The 21438-nt window shown below is 54.9% G+C and overlaps 1 long non-coding RNA gene across 1 annotated transcript; it reads right to left on the bottom strand.

Annotated features, from left to right (window-relative positions):
* Nucleotides 1-4315: 4315 nt before the first annotated feature.
* Nucleotides 4316-16730, bottom strand: LOC128336495 (uncharacterized). Its single transcript, XR_008311986.1, has 5 exons — nucleotides 14067-16730; nucleotides 11110-13891; nucleotides 8160-10934; nucleotides 5875-7984; nucleotides 4316-5582 (listed from the first exon to the last, which is right to left on the bottom strand). It is a non-coding gene; the product is annotated as an uncharacterized LOC128336495 (long non-coding RNA).
* Nucleotides 16731-21438: the final 4708 nt, after the last annotated feature.

The raw sequence follows: 21438 nt of genomic DNA, 5'->3' as shown, positions 1-21438 counted from the left end.
GGGACATTCTCCTCCCCTTCAAAGAGGCTCCAGGCATAGCGACACCCCTGCTTTGGCAGGAATTTGCCCTGCTAGAGCAAACTGGGGCAGGTGTCCCCACATGCCCCCAGGAAGGAGAAGACAGCGGTGCCTGGGCCGGCATTTCTGGGGACAGAAGGAAGCCCTTCACACTTAACACTTGGCTAGTGTGCAGAGGACTTTCATGCGCATGGGTCTGGACTCTGGAGGCAGGCCCACTGCAGGTTAGGCCTTAGCATTCCTAGACTGCAGGGGGGTGGGGGTGGCTGGGGCTATGAGGGAGGGGTGCTTCTCCAGCCAGCTGGTCAGAGGCAAGGCTGAGACTTGACACTGCACTGGCCCCCTTGGATGAGGCAGGACATGCCTCTGGGAACCGCCCTTGTGCTTCGCTCCTTCACATGAAAATGGCCAGAAATTGCAGGCATCTCTCAGCATCTTTTTACTGCAAGAGGCAGCAGGCGCAGTGGATTAGGGCAGCCTTCACCTTGCCCAGCTGGCAGAGGCCGCGTTAGTTAGGGCAGGACTGCTGGAAAGAGCCAAAGCCCTTCCGCCCCCCAACTGCTCCTTCCTTCACCCATCCCTCCGAATGGAAAGGATGTCCACTCCACAGGGCTCAAGGAACTGCCAGGGGATGCCGAAAGCTTCCTAAGAGTTCTGTGGACACAACCACTGCCACTGAATTGCAGGAATCTAACCATGTGCTGCTAAGAGGCACCAACTGTCTGCACATCTCCAACCCCATAAATTTTTATTGAGCCAGCCAGAGAACAAGTTGTAATGGGATGTCCAACAAATAAAGTGTATCATTCAATAAATGCCCAACGCAACCTAATAGCCACTAATTGTATGGTCTGCTTGATTGCATTGCAGGAGAAGGCATCATTCCCCTTAATGGGACACAGCCACCCCCTGCCTGTAGGGACAGCTGATACTGTGGGAGTCATATTTTAACTTTCTTTCTGCCTGTGAGAAAAAAGCCCTAAATACTTAGAGGACCCAGTACCTGTCTTTAAATTTGCTTCAAGCCTTGTTGATCTCCATGGGTGCAAGTGATGGAATGAAACTCCTTGACTGTCTTTAAGGACAGAGCCTTTTCAGTTTGATCTCAGCCCTTCTATAATTCAGTGATGAGGAAAAAGTAAGGTCTTCTCCATTACTCATCTTTAGAGTTTTGTTTTGTTCTGAATATGGAAGGGACCTTGGAGGCCTTCTGCATGGGGCCTGCCAGAAAACCTATCCTGCTCCCTTTCTCTCTCATTCGCTGTTCCTAATACATTGATTTCTGGCAAGGGGAAAAGGGAGATCAGGGACAGATTAGGAAAGCTCAATCACATTTCAAGTTCATTTCCTCTGGCTGAAGGAGTTCAAAACCTAAACAATCATTTCCACCCTTTCCTGTGATGCAGTTGTAGAGATTACACACACACCCCCCAAAAAAGAAAGAAAGAAAGAAAGAAAGAAAGAAAGAAAGAAAGAAAGAAAGAAAGAAAGAAAGAAAGCAGCGGGTGGCGGATAAACAGGCCTGCTTGTCAGTCAGCAAGTTTTCACTCGAGTATGAACGAAGGCCTGGCAAGAATATTCTCCAATACATTTAACAGAATGGGTAGAATAATCCTCCAAAATATTCTCTCCTGTAAAGAGTGCACAGTATTACAACTCTGAGTATTACAACCTTGCAATAGGTTGAGGTTGCCCAACTCTACAGCAGAAAGCCAGCCAGAGAGTGGCCCTTCCAAATGGCCAGAGGAACGCCTTGCCACTGCTTGCAGTGTTCCAACCTAAAGTGAGATCTGCAGAGTAGCGTGCGCAGCCCCCTCCCCCGCATGGCTCTGCGGGGCCAAAGCCCATCCCTGCAGCAGGACAGGAGGAGCCCTTCGGAGCAGAGGGACCAGCAGCAAACCTGCAGAGCAGGGGAGCGGAGAGCATCGTTGGACGCCTTCCTGCGCCGATCCTGCGGGGGCCGGCCTTCCAGCCTGCCGGAGGGAGCGGGCTGCTGCTCTCGCCCTCCCCGCCTCCCGCAGCAGACGCCCGGAGGCAGCAGGGATGGGCGGGGCGCCTCCGGCCGAAGGAGGAGCGGCGATCGAGGCGGGGCCTCCCATCCCAGATATAAGGGCTGCTGGTGGGGCTCGCTCGGCATCGGAGTCTGAGACCAACTGCCAAGATGTCCCTGGTCGCTGCCGACATGCTCAGCCCGCTGCGAGTGGACCCGACCAACTTTGGGGTGAGTCGCCTCTCTCCCTCCCGGGGCCAAGCGCTGCCCTCTGCACTGCCCCTCCTCCTGGGCTCCCCGGAGGGCGCGGGGCGGGGGCGGTGTTCCTGGCCGTCCTGCTGCTGGCTCCGTCTGGCCGGACGACGCTCCCTTGTCCGCCTTCGCTGCCTGCCTGCCTGGCCTCCCCCCCCCCCCAGCAGACAGTCCGGCAGTCGCTCTGGGGCCAAGCCTGGACGGCGCGGGGCGAGGGCTCATTCGTGGCCGTCCTGCTGCTGCTGGCCCCGTAGGGCGGAGATGCGTCCCGGTGATCCCCCGCCTCTGACGCTCTTCCTCCTCCCTCCGCAGTCACCGCGCCAAGTCCTCCGGATGAACATCGCCCTCGACAACGGAGGGCCCATCATCCCCGAGCTGCAGCTCTCCGCCGACGCGTTCCTCGAGCAGGTGATCCTAGAGCTGACCGTTAGGCACCACTAAGCGGAAGGAGAGCGCCGCGCCGGACACCGAGGCCTCCCTTCCCTCCCTCTCCGCACACCAGCAGCAGCCGCAGCAATGCGCCTCCCAGTCGGCTGCAATAAACTTGTTGGCCTCTGATGCGCGGCTCTCTGGCGTCTCTTTGGGCTGCGGGTGGGGGCTGCCGCTGGGGTGAGGGGAGGGGAGGGGAGTCGGCCTACAAGCCTGGCCAGCCTCGGCGCGGAAAGGGCCTGGAGGAGGACACGACCCACGCTTCTGCCTCTCCCGGGGGTTGCTGGGTCGGGGTGGCGAGTCACGATGTGGGACGGCCCCTGCTCGCCTTCCTTCTCAATCTCAAGGGTTGCCTTCAAGTTACCTGGAGATGGAGGTCAGTTCCTGGAAATTCCAGGGCAGGTCTGGAAGGTGGCAACCCCAGCGACAAAGATTTTACTGGTGGGGATATGGAGTGATACGAGGCAGGTGTAACTCGACCCTCAAAGCATGGCAGAGTGTGCCTTGAAGAAGGACCACAGTTACTGCACCTATGAGAAGCACCTTGTGTGGTTGGGAGGTCAATTGCCTTTGGAAAGAGAGCACTGGAGACATTCCCCACAAAGATGACAGGAGAAAAGGGCCTGTCCTCCTGCTTGGCGCGTCACTCTTTCAAAATTGCACCCAGGGGCACTCTGACCCTGGACTCTGAGGCCAGATACCAGGGCCTCCACCCACCCGGGCCCCCCCAAATCCTCTCCAGTCTGTCCTGGGTGGAGTGGTTGCCACTGGCCCCTACTACGAATGTGATTGTGGCCAACGCCAGGTGCTTTAGAGACAGAAGAGTGGGGAAAGCATGATGTGGGATAGCAATAGCAATAGCACTTACATTTATATACCGCTCTATAGCCGGAGCTCTCTAAGCGGTTTACAATGATTTCAGCATATTGCCCCCAACATTCTGGGTACTCATTTTACCGACCTCGGAAGGATGGAAGGCTGAGTCAACCTTGAGCCCCTGCTCAGGATCGAACTTGTAACCTTCTGGTTACAGGGCGGCAGTTTTACCACTGCGCCACCAGGGGATGGGAATACCTTGAGTGTTTCAACTGTTTCTGCTCATGCATAAATATACCTGTTCTATATTCTTGTTGGTCCAGTTGCTGTTTGTACCCTCAACCCACATGTTAAAAATAGCGTGTGTGGGGTGAGTGACGCTTAACGGGCAGGAGTGGAGGAGAGACAAAGGCCTTTAGGTCCAGGCTGCAGAGAGAGCAAAAAGTGGAGGAAGAGATGTAATTATATGGTCCAGTCTATTCCTCTTGTGCTCTGGGCAAACTGGGACTGAACTTGTTTTGACCAAAATCATTCATTTAACCCAATTTAACCATTAGGCGGGGGAGAGGCCTCTTTCCTAACAGTCTGCATTTGATCCCAGCAGTGCCATTTTTCAAATTGTCCTGTTTCCAAGAAAGTATCTCACGCCAGACCCTCCTCGCCTTTATTTCATGAGCATCTGTTCTTCATCAAGCAGGATCTCAGCCTCAGTTTCTCCAGCAAGAGCTGCACCAACTCTAGCCCAGGACAACAGTACTTCTTGAATGCCACAACTCTTTCAACAAACTATGGCAATCTTTGATTCTAGCAGACAATACGGAGAGCTTTTTATTTAGCATATTTGCTTATGACCACCCAAACCTCATAGCTCTGGGCCATTTACAAAAAAAAACACAGGTTAAAACAACTGAATAAGAATCAGTTCTGGGTGCTTGACAGAAATACCCTCTTCAGCATCCTATAAGCCTGTCAGTAAGCAAAGCTACACAAAGACAATATTGATCTTTATTTCTACATCAAATCGCCCAAGCACATCATCTTTGCATCAAAGGGGGAATAGTCTGTAAGATGCTAGCAGGAAGAGACTCGGAGCCACGGAAGAGCTACATGAGGGACTGGTGGATGGGTTCTGGCCTTTCAGACTTTCAGTAGCAAAGTGCTTTTTCTCACCATTCCCATATGCTGCTTTGAATATTATTTTAATACACTAGTTGGTCTAGAATATCTAATCTACGTTGAAAATGCTTCATTTTAGTTCCTATTAGCCTTCCTAATTAAGTTAATAGATCTGTATGTCTTATATTATACTACACTTGTTGAACCTTTTTAGATTTTATCCTAAACTTTTAGATGTTATCCTACTTATATTATACTACACTTGTTTATTCTTTTTAGGTTTGATCCTATCCTTTTAGATGTTATCCTATGCAACAGCTATTTTTGTTTTAGTTTCTAACATATTTTAAGTTTGTATTTAAACAATATTGGAAGCAGCACACAGAAATAATGGGGGGCAGAGAAGCCATCTAGGATAAAACCCTGGACACACCCAAGGCCAGTGGCTCTCCAGACATCTCAGTGGAGGCTCTGAGCAATCTGAAGCAGAGATATCAAGCCAGGAATGAAGAAAACCCCACTCCAAGTACCTTGGGGATTTCTCAGAGCAGGAAGCAGCCGAGACACAGGGTCAGGCATGAAGACTGAACTGCCAGAAAACTGCCCCTCAAGCATGCCGCTCTTTTGAGACCCCCACCAGCTGACAGGCCAAGCAGCTTCACAGGGCTGTGCCAATATTTAGACGCCACCAAAAAGTGAAGTCCTTTGGAGATGGTCGCCATCTTGGGTTGAAACAGGCTCACAGCAATGTGGGGATATTTCTATGTGACAGAATTGCTACTCAGTCGTGAAGGAGGCAGTCAGCTCCGAGGAGGGGAGCCTGCCTGTTTCTTCTCTCCTGCTTCTTGTTATCCGGTCTTCTCCTCCCACTTCTCCAGTTAGTCTTCAGGGCTCCTGTTGGGACTTTCTGATGTTCTTTCTCCTTGTTCTGCAGTTCTTCCTTCAATCTTTCTCCTATTCTCTTTTAAAAACACGGAGAACCAAAAAGGTTCAGAATCTTTATCCTCCTTATCCTTACCCACTTGTGTTCTTTTCTGCCTACCCGATGTGCCTAAGCCCAGATTTCCACACTTTATTGTCCCCCTCCCCTTTGTCTTCTAAACAAAGACAAAAGCTTGTTCTTTACTCTTTTCTCTCTTAAGAAGGGCATGTTGAGGACAATCTATGTTCATGCAAGAGCCCAAGCCAAAGGGAATGAGACCACAAAGCTTGAGGTTTCACGACACATCTCCTTGTCTGATCAGTCCACTCACCGTGTGCTTTCAGCCAGCAGAGTGTGCTCAGCATACCACGCGGCTTGAAGAGGTCAGAAATGTCGCACCCCTACTGTCGTACCACGCAAGGCCGGAGGTACCACTTCATCACCATTCAGAAAAAGAAGAGCAAAGTCATATAACCAGGATTGAAGCTCCCCCAGACATTGAAATGTAAAATACAAAGAAAAAATGTAAAATCCAATTGGAAAAAGTGATACCCGAAACCCACTGTATGGCCACTAAGACAGACAGTGCAAAGACGTGAAGTCCAGCACGGGAAAAACGCCCCCCAGACAAATCCGGGCTTCTCCAGTATACAGACACTAAGAAGGCCATGCTCCCACAGTTGTAGGGCTCCCCAGTGCAAAGACATAAAGTCCAGCACGAGAAAGCCACAGCTCAGCTGAAATAGGGGCTGCCCCTTGGATGGCCCCTACGAGGGCCACCCTCTCACTATTTGTAGGGCTCCCCAGTGCAGAGACGTGAAGTCCAGCACGAGAAACACGCCCCCAGACAAATCAGGAGTTCTCCAGTATACAGACACTTCCCACAGTCGTAGGGCTCCCCAGTGCAAAGACATAAAGTCCAGCCCGAGAAAGCCACACCTCAGCTGAAATAGGGGCTGCCCCTTGGATGGCCCCTATGAGGGCCACCCTCTCACTATTTGTGGGGCTCCCCAAGTGCAGAGACATGAAGTCCAGCACGAGAAAGCCGCAGCCCAGTTCCAGAAAGGGCCACTGAGCGGATGGACACCGAGTCCATCCTGTTCTGTCCACGCCCCTCCCAAACCAGTGGCTACTCAGGGAGACAGAGCAGAGAGAAGGGCAGCAATGAGGCCCTCCAGCTGGTGGGAGCGGAATCTCCCCCTTCTTCCTTCTGTGAAGCTGCTTGAGAGCCAGTCTTCTCCGCCTCCTTCTTCCCCGTCCAGGTCTCCTCCTGTTGCTCCTTGCGGCTTCTCTTTCGCCAGCCTGCGGCACTTCTTTCTTCTGCCCTTTCTCTCCTTTGCCTCCCAAGGCAAGAGATCAGCTTCTCGCAGCTCTTGACTCTTTTCCCTCTTCAGAAGGCCTTCTTGAGGAGCAGCCCTGCTCACTCAAGAGCCCAAGCCAAGCAGGAGCGTGAGCACACCAAGCGTCAGGCGTGTGCCTTCAGCCAGCAGAGGCTGCTGCTGCTGCTGGAAGAGGTCCGGGAGGCCACACTTCTACCGTCCCGAGCTTGCTCCGTGGGCAGGCCGGAGTGGCCAGCTCAACACCACTGGGAGCATGAAGGGCAAAGTCAGGCAGCAAGGCTTGGAGAGAGCCACCCCCTGGCCAAATGAGGGGCTTCTCAGAGCAAAGACGTGAAGCTCGTGGCGAGAGGAAGCAACGCCCCCAGCCCTCACTGGGGCGGCTCAGTGCAGAGACATAAGGCCTGGCAGCACAAAGCAACGCTCCCAGCCCCAGCCCGGGGCGGCTCAGCGCACATACCCGAAGGCTCGGCGCGAGAGGAAGCAACACCCCCAAGCTGAGCCCAGCCAGGGGCAGGCTCAGCGCACATGGCATCAAGCTCGGCGTGAGAAAGCTAACGCCCCCAGCCCCGACCAGGGGCGGCTCAGCGCACATACCTCTAAGGCTCGGCGCGAGGAAGCAACACCCCCAGGCCAGCCTACCCAGGGGCAGCTCAGCGCACATACAGAAAGCAGTGGCGCGAAAAAGCAATACCCCCAGTCCCATCCAGGGGCGGCTCAGCGCACATACTTCAGGTCCAGCAGGAGCAAGCCACCTCCCACCCAATGGCAAGGGACTCGGTGCAGAGAGATTCAGGGCGGCCTGAGAAGGCCACACTCCCACCCCTGTCAGGGCTCCTGAGTGCAAAGACATGAAGTCCAGCACCAGGAATGCCACGCTGCAGGGCCAGCTGCAGCCCCACGCAGAGTGATCAGTGGCCGAGAGAGGGAGCGAAATGAAGCCGTCCGCCCGGTGGAAGCACAGCCTGCCCGTTTCTTCTGCTAAGCTCCTGGAGAGCCGGTCTCCTCCTGCTTCTTTTCACGTCTCCTCCGCTGGCGCCTTCCTGCTTGTTCCTCTTCCTCCTTCTGCACCTCTTTCTTCTGTCCTTGCTCCCCCGTTGCCTTCTAAAGAAAGGGAAAAAGCCTCGTCACTTTCCAGAGCTTGACACTTTCCCCTCTTTAGAAGGGCTTCTGGAGGACCCGGGAGCCCTGTCCATCCAAGAGCCCAAGCCAAGGAGAAGGAGACCTCAAAGCGCAAGGCTTCGGGCCGCGTCTCCCGGCCCGACCGGAGACCACTCACCGTGTGCCTTCTTCAGCCAGCCAGCAGGGCCCGCTCCTCGGCACACCACGCTGCTTGAAGGGGTCATTGATGCCGCACTTCCACCGTCCCTGGCTTTCTCCGTGGGCAGGGCGCGCCAAGCTGAAGACTAGGGACGGGGCAGTTGGGAGATGCCAACTCATCACCACTCGCAAGATGAAGGGCAAAGTCACGCAGCGAGGAACGGCACCCTCCGGATCAATGAGCAGCCACGCAGCATACAGACACTCAGGCTCGTCTGGGGAGGACATACTCCCACCGCTTTCGGGGCTCCCCAGGGCCAGGACGTGAAGTCCAGCATGAGAAAGCCGCTCCCCGGCCAAATCGGGGGTCCCCAGGATACAGCCACTACGATGGCCATACTCTTACCATTGTAGGGCTCCCCAGTGCAAAGACGTGAAGTCCAGCACGTGAAACCGGCACCACAGCCAAATCAGGGGTTCCCTAGTTTACTAGGACCGGGGAGACTCGAGTCCAAATCCCCATTCAGCCATGCTACTAGCTGGGTGACTCTGGGCCAGTCGCTTCTCTCTCAGCCTAACCTACTCACAGGGTTGTTGTGGGAGGGAGGGAAACAAGTATGCAGTACACCGCTTTGGGCTCCTGGGAAGAAGAGCGGGCTAGAAATGTCAAAATAATAATAATCAAAAAGAGGCCACGCTCCCACAATTGTAGGGCTCCGCAGTGCAAAGACGTGAAGTCCAGCACGAGAAAGCCACACCTCAGCTGAAATGGGGGCTGCTCCGTGTACGGCCCCTACGAGGGCCACGCTCTCACTATTTGTAGGGCTCCCCAGTGCAGAGACGTGAAGTCCAGCACGAGAAACACGCCCCCAGACAAATCAGGAGTTCTCCAGTATACAGACACTTCCCACAGTCGTAGGGCTCCCCAGTGCAAAGACATAAAGTCCAGCCCGAGAAAGCCACACCTCAGCTGAAATAGGGGCTGCCCCTTGGACGGCCCCTATGAGGGCCACCCTCTCACTATTTGTAGGGCTCCCCAGTGCAAAGACGTAAAGTCCAGCACGAGAAGGCCACTCCCCAGACCAATCCGGGCTTCTCCAGTATACAGACACCAAGAAGGCCACGCTCCCAGTCGTAGGGCTCCCCAGTGCAAAGACATAAAGTCCAGCCCGAGAAAGCCACACCTCAGCTGAAATAGGGGCTGCCCCTTGGATGGCCCCTATGAGGGCCACCCTCTCACTATTTGTAGGGCTCCCCAGTGCAAAGACGTAAAGTCCAGCACGAGAAGGCCACTCCCCAGACCAATCCGGGCTTCTCCAGTATACAGACACCAAGAAGGCCACGCTCCCACAGTCGTAGGGCTCCCCAGTGCAAAGACATAAAGTCCAGCCCGAGAAAGCCACAGCCCAGTTCAAGAAAGGGCCACTGAGCGGATGGACACCGAGTCCATCCTGTTCTGTCCACGCCCCTCCCAAACCAGTGGCTACTCAGGGAGACAGAGCAGAGAGAAGGGCAGCAATGAGGTCCTCCAGCTGGTGGGAGCGGAATCTCCCCCTTCTTCCTTCTGTGAAGCTGCTTGAGAGCCAGTCTTCTCCGCCTCCTTCTTCCCCGTCCAGGTCTCCTCCTGTTGCTCCTTGCGGCTTCTCTTTCGCCAGCCTGCGGCACTTCTTTCTTCTGCCCTTTCTCTCCTTTGCCTCCCATGGCAAGAGATCAGCTTCTCGCAGCTCTTGACTCTTTTCCCTCTTCAGAAGGCCTTCTTGAGGAGCAGCCCTGCTCACGCAAGAGCCCAAGCCAAGGAGGAGCGTGAGCACACCAAGCGTCAGGCGTGTGCCTTCAGCCAGCAGAGGCTGCTGCTGCTGCTGGAAGAGGTCCGGGAGGCCACACTTCTACCGTCCCGAGCTTGCTCCGTGGGCAGGCCGGAGTGGCCAGCTCAACACCACTGGGAGCATGAAGGGCAAAGTCAGGCAGCAAGGCTTGGAGAGAGCCACCCCCTGGCCAAATGAGGGGCTTCTCAGAGCAAAGACGTGAAGCTCGTGGCGAGAGGAAGCAACGCCCCCAGCCCTCACTGGGGCGGCTCAGTGCAGAGACATAAGGCCTGGCAGCACAAAGCAACGCTCCCAGCCCCAGCCCGGGGCGGCTCAGCGCACATACCCGAAGGCTCGGCGCGAGAGGAAGCAACACCCCCAAGCTGAGCCCAGCCAGGGGCAGGCTCAGCGCACATGGCATCAAGCTCGGCGTGAGAAAGCTAACGCCCCCAGCCCCGACCAGGGGCGGCTCAGCGCACATACCTCTAAGGCTCGGCGCGAGGAAGCAACACCCCCAGGCCAGCCTACCCAGGGGCAGCTCAGCGCACATACAGAAAGCAGTGGCGCGAAAAAGCAATACCCCCAGTCCCATCCAGGGGCGGCTCAGCGCACATACTTCAGGTCCAGCAGGAGCAAGCCACCTCCCACCCAATGGCAAGGGACTCGGTGCAGAGAGATTCAGGGCGGCCTGAGAAGGCCGCACTCCCACCCCGTCAGGGCTCCTGAGTGCAAAGACATGAAGTCCAGCACCAGGAATGCCACGCTGCAGGGCCAGCTGCAGCCCCACGCAGAGTGATCAGTGGCCGAGAGAGGGAGCGAAATGAAGCCGTCCGCCCGGTGGAAGCACAGCCTGCCCGTTTCTTCTGCTAAGCTCCTGGAGAGCCGGTCTCCTCCTGCTTCTTTTCACGTCTCCTCCGCTGGCGCCTTCCTGCTTGTTCCTCTTCCTCCTTCTGCACCTCTTTCTTCTGTCCTTGCTCCCCCGTTGCCTTCTAAAGAAAGGGAAAAAGCCTCGTCACTTTCCAGAGCTTGACACTTTCCCCTCTTTAGAAGGGCTTCTGGAGGACCCGGGAGCCCTGTCCATCCAAGAGCCCAAGCCAAGGAGAAGGAGACCTCAAAGCGCAAGGCTTCGGGCCGCGTCTCCCGGCCCGACCGGAGACCACTCACCGTGTGCCTTCTTCAGCCAGCCAGCAGGGCCCGCTCCTCGGCACACCACGCTGCTTGAAGGGGTCATGGATGCCGCACTTCCACCGTCCCTGGCTTTCTCCGTGGGCAGGGCGCGCCAAGCTGAAGACTAGGGACGGGGCAGTTGGGAGATGCCAACTCATCACCACTCGCAAGATGAAGGGCGAAGTCACGCAGCGAGGAACGGCACCCTGCGGATAAACGAGCAGCCACGCAGCATACAGACACTCAGGCTCGTCTGAGGAGGACATACTCCCACCTCTTTTGGGGCTCCCCAGTGCCAGGACGTGAAGTCCAGCATGAGAAAGCCGCTCTCCGGCCAAATCGGGGTTTCCCAGTATACAGCCACTACGATGGCCATACTCTTACCATTGTAGGGCTCCCCAGTGCAAAGACGTGAAGTCCAGCACGTGAAACCGGCACCACAGCCAAATCAGGGGTTCCCTAGTTTACTAGGACCGGGGAGACTCGAGTCCAAATCCCCATTCAGCCATGCTACTAGCTGGGTGACTCTGGGCCAGTCGCTTCTCTCTCAGCCTAACCTACTCACAGGGTTGTTGTGGGACGGGGGGGAAACAAGTATGCAGTACACCGCTTTGGGCTCCTGGGAAGAAGAGCGGGCTAGAAATGTCAAAATAATAATAATCAAAAAGAGGCCACGCTCCCACAATTGTAGGGCTCCGCAGTGCAAAGACGTGAAGTCCAGCACGAGAAAGCCACACCTCAGCTGAAATGGGGGCTGCTCCGTGTACGGCCCCTACGAGGGCCACGCTCTCACTATTTGTAGGGCTCCCCAGTGCAGAGACGTGAAGTCCAGCACGAGAAACACGCCCCCAGACAAATCAGGAGTTCTCCAGTATACAGACACTTCCCACAGTCCTAGGGCTCCCCAGTGCAAAGACATAAAGTCCAGCCCGAGAAAGCCACACCTCAGCTGAAATAGGGGCTGCCCCTTGGACGGCCCCTATGAGGGCCACCCTCTCACTATTTGTAGGGCTCCCCAGTGCAAAGACGTAAAGTCCAGCACGAGAAGGCCACTCCCCAGACCAATCCGGGCTTCTCCAGTATACAGACACCAAGAAGGCCACGCTCCCACAGTCGTAGGGCTCCCCAGTGCAAAGACATAAAGTCCAGCACGAGAAAGCCACACCTCAGCTGAAATAGGGGCTGCTCCTTGGATGGCCCCTATGAGGGCCACCCTCTCACTATTTGTAGGGCTCCCCAAGTGCAGAGACATGAAGTCCAGCACGAGAAAGCCACACCTCAGCTGAAATAGGGGCTGCCCCTTGGATGGCCCCTATGAGGGCCACCCTCTCACTATTTGTAGGGCTCCCCAAGTGCAGAGACATGAAGTCCAGCACGAGAAAGCCGCAGCCCAGTTCCAGAAAGGGCCACTGAGCGGATGGACACCGAGTCCATCCTGTTCTGTCCACGCCCCTCCCAAACCAGTGGCTACTCAGGGAGACAGAGCAGAGAGAAGGGCAGCAATGAGGCCCTCCAGCTGGTGGGAGCGGAATCTCCCCCTTCTTCCTTCTGTGAAGCTGCTTGAGAGCCAGTCTTCTCCGCCTCCTTCTTCCCCGTCCAGGTCTCCTCCTGTTGCTCCTTGCGGCTTCTCTTTCGCCAGCCTGCGGCACTTCTTTCTTCTGCCCTTTCTCTCCTTTGCCTCCCATGGCAAGAGATCAGCTTCTCGCAGCTCTTGACTCTTTTCCCTCTTCAGAAGGCCTTCTTGAGGAGCAGCCCTGCTCACGCAAGAGCCCAAGCCAAGGAGGAGCGTGAGCACACCAAGCGTCAGGCGTGTGCCTTCAGCCAGCAGAGGCTGCTGCTGCTGCTGGAAGAGGTCCGGGAGGCCACACTTCTACCGTCCCGAGCTTGCTCCGTGGGCAGGCCGGAGTGGCCAGCTCAACACCACTGGGAGCATGAAGGGCAAAGTCAGGCAGCAAGGCTTGGAGAGAGCCACCCCCTGGCCAAATGAGGGGCTTCTCAGAGCAAAGACGTGAAGCTCGTGGCGAGAGGAAGCAACGCCCCCAGCCCTCACTGGGGCGGCTCAGTGCAGAGACATAAGGCCTGGCAGCACAAAGCAACGCTCCCAGCCCCAGCCCGGGGCGGCTCAGCGCACATACCCGAAGGCTCGGCGCGAGAGGAAGCAACACCCCCAAGCTGAGCCCAGCCAGGGGCAGGCTCAGCGCACATGGCATCAAGCTCGGCGTGAGAAAGCTAACGCCCCCAGCCCCGACCAGGGGCGGCTCAGCGCACATACCTCTAAGGCTCGGCGCGAGGAAGCAACACCCCCAGGCCAGCCTACCCAGGGGCAGCTCAGCGCACATACAGAAAGCAGTGGCGCGAAAAAGCAATACCCCCAGTCCCATCCAGGGGCGGCTCAGCACACATACTTCAGGTCCAGCAGGAGCAAGCCACCTCCCACCCAATGGCAAGGGACTCGGTGCAGAGAGATTCAGGGCGGCCTGAGGAGGCCGCACTCCCACCCCTGTCAGGGCTCCTGAGTGCAAAGACATGAAGTCCAGCACCAGGAATGCCACGCTGCAGGGCCAGCTGCAGCCCCACGCAGAGTGATCAGTGGCCGAGAGAGGGAGCGAAATGAAGCCGTCCGCCCGGTGGAAGCACAGCCTGCCCGTTTCTTCTGCTAAGCTCCTGGAGAGCCGGTCTCCTCCTGCTTCTTTTCACGTCTCCTCCGCTGGCGCCTTCCTGCTTGTTCCTCTTCCTCCTTCTGCACCTCTTTCTTCTGTCCTTGCTCCCCCGTTGCCTTCTAAAGAAAGGGAAAAAGCCTCGTCACTTTCCAGAGCTTGACACTTTCCCCTCTTTAGAAGGGCTTCTGGAGGACCCGGGAGCCCTGTCCATCCAAGAGCCCAAGCCAAGGAGAAGGAGACCTCAAAGCGCAAGGCTTCGGGCCGCGTCTCCCGGCCCGACCGGAGACCACTCACCGTGTGCCTTCTTCAGCCAGCCAGCAGGGCCCGCTCCTTGGCACACCACGCTGCTTGAAGGGGTCATGGATGCCGCACTTCCACCGTCCCTGGCTTTCTCCGTGGGCAGGGCGCGCCAAGCTGAAGACTAGGGACGGGGCAGTTGGGAGATGCCAACTCATCACCACTTGCAAGATGAAGGGCAAAGTCACGCAGCGAGGAACGGCACCCTGCGGATAAACGAGCAGCCACGCAGCATACAGACACTCAGGCTCGTCTGAGGAGGACATACTCCCACCTCTTTTGGGGCTCCCCAGTGCCAGGACGTGAAGTCCAGCATGAGAAAGCCGCTCTCCGGCCAAATCGGGGTTTCCCAGTATACAGCCACTACGATGGCCATACTCTTACCATTGTAGGGCTCCCCAGTGCAAAGACGTGAAGTCCAGCACGTGAAACCGGCACCACAGCCAAATCAGGGGTTCCCTAGTTTACTAGGACCGGGGAGACTCGAGTCCAAATCCCCATTCAGCCATGCTACTAGCTGGGTGACTCTGGGCCAGTCGCTTCTCTCTCAGCCTAACCTACTCACAGGGTTGTTGTGGGACGGGGGGGAAACAAGTATGCAGTACACCGCTTTGGGCTCCTGGGAAGAAGAGCGGGCTAGAAATGTCAAAATAATAATAATCAAAAAGAGGCCACGCTCCCACAATTGTAGGGCTCCGCAGTGCAAAGACGTGAAGTCCAGCACGAGAAAGCCACACCTCAGCTGAAATGGGGGCTGCTCCGTGTACGGCCCCTACGAGGGCCACGCTCTCACTATTTGTAGGGCTCCCCAGTGCAGAGACGTGAAGTCCAGCACGAGAAACACGCCCCCAGACAAATCAGGAGTTCTCCAGTATACAGACACTTCCCACAGTCGTAGGGCTCCCCAGTGCAAAGACATAAAGTCCAGCCCGAGAAAGCCACACCTCAGCTGAAATAGGGGCTGCCCCTTGGACGGCCCCTATGAGGGCCACCCTCTCACTATTTGTAGGGCTCCCCAGTGCAAAGACGTAAAGTCCAGCACGAGAAGGCCACTCCCCAGACCAATCCGGGCTTCTCCAGTATACAGACACCAAGAAGGCCACGCTCCCAGTCGTAGGGCTCCCCAGTGCAAAGACATAAAGTCCAGCCCGAGAAAGCCACACCTCAGCTGAAATAGGGGCTGCCCCTTGGATGGCCCCTATGAGGGCCACCCTCTCACTATTTGTAGGGCTCCCCAAGTGCAGAGACATGAAGTCCAGCACGAGAAAGCCGCAGCCCAGTTCAAGAAAGGGCCACTGAGCGGATGGACACCGAGTCCATCCTGTTCTGTCCACGCCCCTCCCAAACCAGTGGCTACTCAGGGAGACAGAGCAGAGAGAAGGGCAGCAATGAGGCCCTCCAGCTGGTGGGAGCGGAATCTCCCCCTTCTTCCTTCTGTGAAGCTGCTTGAGAGCCAGTCTTCTCCGCCTCCTTCTTCCCCGTCCAGGTCTCCTCCTGTTGCTCCTTGCGGCTTCTCTTTCGCCAGCCTGCGGCACTTCTTTCTTCTGCCCTTTCTCTCCTTTGCCTCCCATGGCAAGAGATCAGCTTCTCGCAGCTCTTGACTCTTTTCCCTCTTCAGAAGGCCTTCTTGAGGAGCAGCCCTGCTCACGCAAGAGCCCAAGCCAAGGAGGAGCGTGAGCACACCAAGCGTCAGGCGTGTGCCTTCAGCCAGCAGAGGCTGCTGCTGCTGCTGGAAGAGGTCCGGGAGGCCACACTTCTACCGTCCCGAGCTTGCTCCGTGGGCAGGCCGGAGTGGCCAGCTCAACACCACTGGGAGCATGAAGGGCAAAGTCAGGCAGCAAGGCTTGGAGAGAGCCACCCCCTGGCCAAATGAGGGGCTTCTCAGAGCAAAGACGTGAAGCTCGTGGCGAGAGGAAGCAACGCCCCCAGCCCTCACTGGGGCGGCTCAGTGCAGAGACATAAGGCCTGGCAGCACAAAGCAACGCTCCCAGCCCCAGCCCGGGGCGGCTCAGCGCACATACCCGAAGGCTCGGCGCGAGAGGAAGCAACACCCCCAAGCTGAGCCCAGCCAGGGGCAGGCTCAGCGCACATGGCATCAAGCTCGGCGTGAGAAAGCTAACGCCCCCAGCCCCGACCAGGGGCGGCTCAGCGCACATACCTCTAAGGCTCGGCGCGAGGAAGCAACACCCCCAGGCCAGCCTACCCAGGGGCAGCTCAGCGCACATACAGAAAGCAGTGGCGCGAAAAAGCAATACCCCCAGTCCCATCCAGGGGCGGCTCAGCACACATACTTCAGGTCCAGCAGGAGCAAGCCACCTCCCACCCAATGGCAAGGGACTCGGTGCAGAGAGATTCAGGGCGGCCTGAGGAGGCCGCACTCCCACCCCTGTCAGGGCTCCTGAGTGCAAAGACATGAAGTCCAGCACCAGGAATGCCACGCTGCAGGGCCAGCTGCAGCCCCACGCAGAGTGATCAGTGGCCGAGAGAGGGAGCGAAATGAAGCCGTCCGCCCGGTGGAAGCACAGCCTGCCCGTTTCTTCTGCTAAGCTCCTGGAGAGTCGGTCTCCTCCTGCTTCTTTTCACGTCTCCTCCGCTGGCGCCTTCCTGCTTGTTCCTCTTCCTCCTTCTGCACCTCTTTCTTCTGTCCTTGCTCCCCCGTTGCCTTCTAAAGAAAGGAAAAAAGCCTCGTCACTTTCCAGAGCTTGACACTTTCCCATCTTTAGAAGGGCTTCTGGAGGACCCTGGGAAGAAGAGCGGGCTAGAAGAGCTCCTGGGAAGAAGAGCGGGCTAGAAATGTAATAATAGTAATAATCAAAAAGAGGCCACGCTCCCACAATTGTAGGTCTCCCCAGGGCCAAGACGTGAAGTCCTGCAGTAGATAGCCACACACCAGCCCTGTTAGAGTCTCCCACGTGTATGGCCACCAAGGACATGTTCCCACATTTTCATAGGTTCTTAAGTACCTTGAGTCCAGCACAATCAAGCCAGGCTCCAGGAACTCAGGAGTTATGCATGGCAGAGAGGAAGTCAGCAATTAAGCCTTCTAGTTTGTAGAAGCAGAACCTGCCTGATTCTTCTGTCAAGCATCTTTAAAATCAATCCCTCCTCCTATTTCTTCCTTTTTTATTCCTCTTGTTTCTCGTTTCTGCTTGTTTTTCTTCCTCTTTCTGTACTGCTTTGTCTTTTCTCCCCTTTTGCTCCTAAACAACAACAAAAAAAGCTTCATAAGTTTTAAGACCTTTACTCTTTACTTTCTTTTGAATGGTTTATTGAAGAACATCTTTGTTCATCAAGGAGCCCGATCCACGATTGAGACACTGAGACCTGTTTGGACAGAGCAGCATATAAATGTCATAAATAAAGAAGGAGAACCAAACCTCAAATCTTAATCCTTCAGGACTTGTTCCCTTGCCTTATCACCATGTCCCTTCAGCCAGCCAAGCCTGGTCAGCACACCACACTGCTTGAAGAGGTCAAGGATGCTGCATTTCCACTATCCTTGCTTCCTCCATCAGCAGGGCAGACCAAGCTGATCATCTGTGCAAGTCAGATATGCCATCTCACCAATATTCAGAGCATGAAAAGTAAACACAGAAAGGTTTGTACATCAACACTCACCAGCTAAATGAGGGGATCCTTAGAGGGAAAGTGTAAGATCTAGGAGAAAGGCACACTGCTACTTAGTGAGGCCATGTAGAACAATGCGATACAGTCTAGAATGAGAAAGCTATTCTCTAGCTAAATTAAGGGTTATTCAAAGCAAAAACATGGAGTCCATATAAGCAAGTCATGTTCTAGCTCCTTTGTGGGCTGCTCTGAGCAATGTGTGTCAGGGCATCCAATCTGGCTGTGAGGGGCTACAGCCAAGCCATCTTAGGGACTGCTTTGAGGAATAAATTCTGTGCTTTCTGGGGTTTCAGGCTTTTATTATGGATATACTTTTTTCATTATTTCTATATGCTACTTTGAATATTATTTTAATACACTAATTGTTCTAAAATACCTAACCTGCTTTTAGAATGCTTCACTTTTCTGTTAACTTTCCCTGTTATATTAATAACCTATATTTCCTTTATTATACTGCACAAGCTCACTATTTTTTATATTTTATCCTATTCAGGATTTTATTCTCTTCTTATTTGATTTTATCCTATTTAAAGCCTATTTTAGTTTTACTTTTTACAAATATTATAAGTTTGTATTTAAACAATATTCCAAGCAGCATACAGAGATAATGGGAGTGGGAAGCTATCCATAATAAAACCCTGGAAACACCCAAGGCCAGCCACAGAATTGCTATTAACAATTTAAAGGCTCTTTTAAGGAGCCACCACCGTCCAGACAAAGGAGCCTCCTCACAGGGTTGGGGGTACATTTACAGGCTACCACGTTGCCACTGAAGCACCAAGGTGCTCTTTTGAGGCAGCCCCTATCTCCCAGGGGAAGCTGCCTCTCAGAGCTGTGTGGGGAGCTCTAGAAATCCTCTCAACAATCCCCCTTCCAGCATGCGCGACTCTCGTGGGGCTCCTTGCTCGTTCTCTCAGTGCTGCTTCGCGAGGCTGAAACGAGAGTGAGAAAAAGAAGGCATGCCACTGAGAGTGTGTGTGTGTGTGGGGGGGCACAATACATTGCAACGGAGGGGCCTTGGGCTAGCGGCCCGCCTTGGCTTTCCACCCCTGCCGGCGTCCCTGCTCGCTCCTTGAGGCGACACTGAGGCCCTCTCCCTCGAGCCTCCCTCCACGTCAGGCGCCTAAATTCAAAATGCGAGGAGACAAGCAGAAACTGTCCAGTTGCCTGGGCGGAGCCAGAAGCTGGCCAATCAACGGCGAGCAAGCAGGCTCGTGCTGTCTAGTCCTGGAGTGGCATAACCAGCAGCCAGCCAATCAACGACCGACCAAAGTTTGCGCGCGGAGACTTGACAGAGCCGTTGAAGAAAAAAGAGGGCTGCTGAGGGAAAATGGGTAGGGGGAGGGGGAATGCCCAACTCTAATGGCCTTTCCCGCCCCCCCCAAACTGAACCAAGTTTCACCTCTTTCAATCTGCAATTCTCAGGCCATGACTGGCCCGAGTTAGCAACTCTTTCTGACAGGAATCGTTCCTGGATATGTTGTTATTATTTTATTCTTATTATTTGAAATATTTATACCCCACGCCCACAGTTCAATACTGCTCAGGGTGCCTATTCCCTTCAATATTTCTCCAGTGTCCATTCATTTCTCTCCAAGCTCCCCTACCTACAAGGCACACACCAGAGTTAGCAACTCTTTCTGACAAGAAATCGTTCCTGGAGATATTATTTTCTCCAATATTTCTCCACAGTACCCATTCCTAGAGACCCCAGTTTGGAGTGGGCAACCCTACAGCAGCCTGACTGGAAGGACTTGGGGGCAGCTGAGGAGAAAAAGAGCTCCCACAGATACTGGCAGGCTCTTTTGCCCAATCTACCCACTCCACAAGGGAACAGGGGGACCCCTGCATCTGAAGACATTTATTTTGATGTGTTTCGATAGTATATATTTTCCAAGGGTTGTTTTCACTCGACTGCCTGAGAGAGATGTGTTCTTGACACATTTCTCTCAGGCAGTCAAGTGAAGAGATTCCTTGAAAAAGATGTGTCCTCTAAATTGGAATAAATATTGCTTCAGCAACAGCTCTTGTACTGTTTTTGAGGCCATCTCAGCTGATATTGATCCTCCATTTTAACGCCCCGCATATCTGTCATGAAGAGATGCTTGAGCTGCCGTTTCCACTGCTAAGAACTTCTGGAAGTTATCGGTTTATAATAAAAATATGTTTATATCCCGGTTTTCTACACACAAGAATGCTCTGAAAGCAATGTTCACAAAGTATGAGAAAATTGTTCCTTGCCCCAAAGAGCTTACAGTGGGGCTTGGGGTGGCAGGGGGGAAGATGGAGACAGGAGCAATAGCCACTGAAGACATGCTATACTGGGCTGAAAAGGGACAAACACTTCCCCCTGCTTAATATCAGACTAGAGCACCACAACTTTAAAAACATGCCCCTTTGCCTGAGTTGTAGGCAGAACAGTTCCCCTTTTGCTCTCTGGGCTTTTCAAAAGATGTAACCAGACACAAAACATTCAGTTTCAAACAAGCAAATGGAGTAGTTCTAAAAGAACATTGGTGTATTTCAAAAACTGAAGCCATGCACAAATTACATTATGTTAGATGGCGTAAAGAAGTGGCTGGTAAGAACGAGAAAAGTCAGGTTTTTGCCTGGCACCTCTCAAGCCCAGAACCCCGTTTCCACCAGAGATGCTTCCCGCAAACCCCACTGTTACTCTCCACAGAGTCTTCACCAAAGACTAAACATTGTTTTGCAAGAGTGTATCAGGAGTTCAGTTCTGAGGGGATCTCCCCGCAGTCTGTGTAGGCTTCTAAATGTCGTGCAATAGGCTACACAGCCTGTGTGTACAGAGAAGGAAAAGGCATAGGGCCACATCACGCCCCCTTTCCCTTGCAGAGCAATTGCTTTGTCCCAAACTGCTGCCGCTGGGGTCAGGCGGGGAGGGGAGTTGGCCTACAAGCCTGGCCAGCCTCGGAGCCCTTGGCCCCTTCGAACTGGACCCCTCGGCGCGGAAAGGGCCTGGAGGACGACACTCCCACCCATGCTTCTGCCTCTCTCCCGGGGGTTGCTGGGTCAGGGTGGCGAGTCACGATGTGGAACGCGCCTTGCTCGCCTTCCTTCCCTTGCAGAGACAGGGCCCTTCTGGGCTCCTCCATGCACCCCCTAAGTAGCTCCTGGGGCCCCCAAGGTGTGGGCCTGGGGGCTGCATCGATGGTTCTGAAGGAGCATCGGACCAAAGAGGGGCGGGCGAGAGGAGCAGACCCAGTGTCTGTCTGAGCACGTGTGGGAAAGACCCGCATAGACCGTCTCCTGGAGCCCAATCCTAAGCCTTGGAAGCCACGGGCGGGGGTGTCGCCCTCTCTGGACATGCCGTCCGAAGCTGGTGCCTCTTCCCTCCTTTCCTGCTTTGGGGGTGCAATGGGGTGGGGATGCCCCAGGGTGAGGGGATTCTTCTGGGCATCTCACACACACACACACACACACACACACACACACACACACACACACACACACACACACACACACACACCTACCTGCCAGCACGGACTAGGCTGTCTCCACACCTGTGCATGACCAGGCATGATACAGTTTGCAGCACCTGGGGTGAGAAGAAGGCATCTTTGGGAGCCCCTTTGCTGCGGGCCGGGAGTGAAGAGAACTGGCCACTGCGCTGGGGCCCACAGCCCAGCTAGGAAACAGCCTCTCCTCTCCGGAGAGGCCTCCTAGTACATAGGAACATAGGAAGCTGCCATATACTGAGTCAGACCATTGGTCGATCTAG

The sequence above is a fragment of the Hemicordylus capensis genome, chromosome 13 (genome assembly GCF_027244095.1).
Source record: "Hemicordylus capensis ecotype Gifberg chromosome 13, rHemCap1.1.pri, whole genome shotgun sequence".
NCBI classification, from domain to species: Eukaryota; Metazoa; Chordata; class Lepidosauria; order Squamata; family Cordylidae; genus Hemicordylus; species Hemicordylus capensis.
Note: the sequence above shows the minus strand (reverse complement) of the source record. Positions and strands in the feature narration are given on the sequence as shown.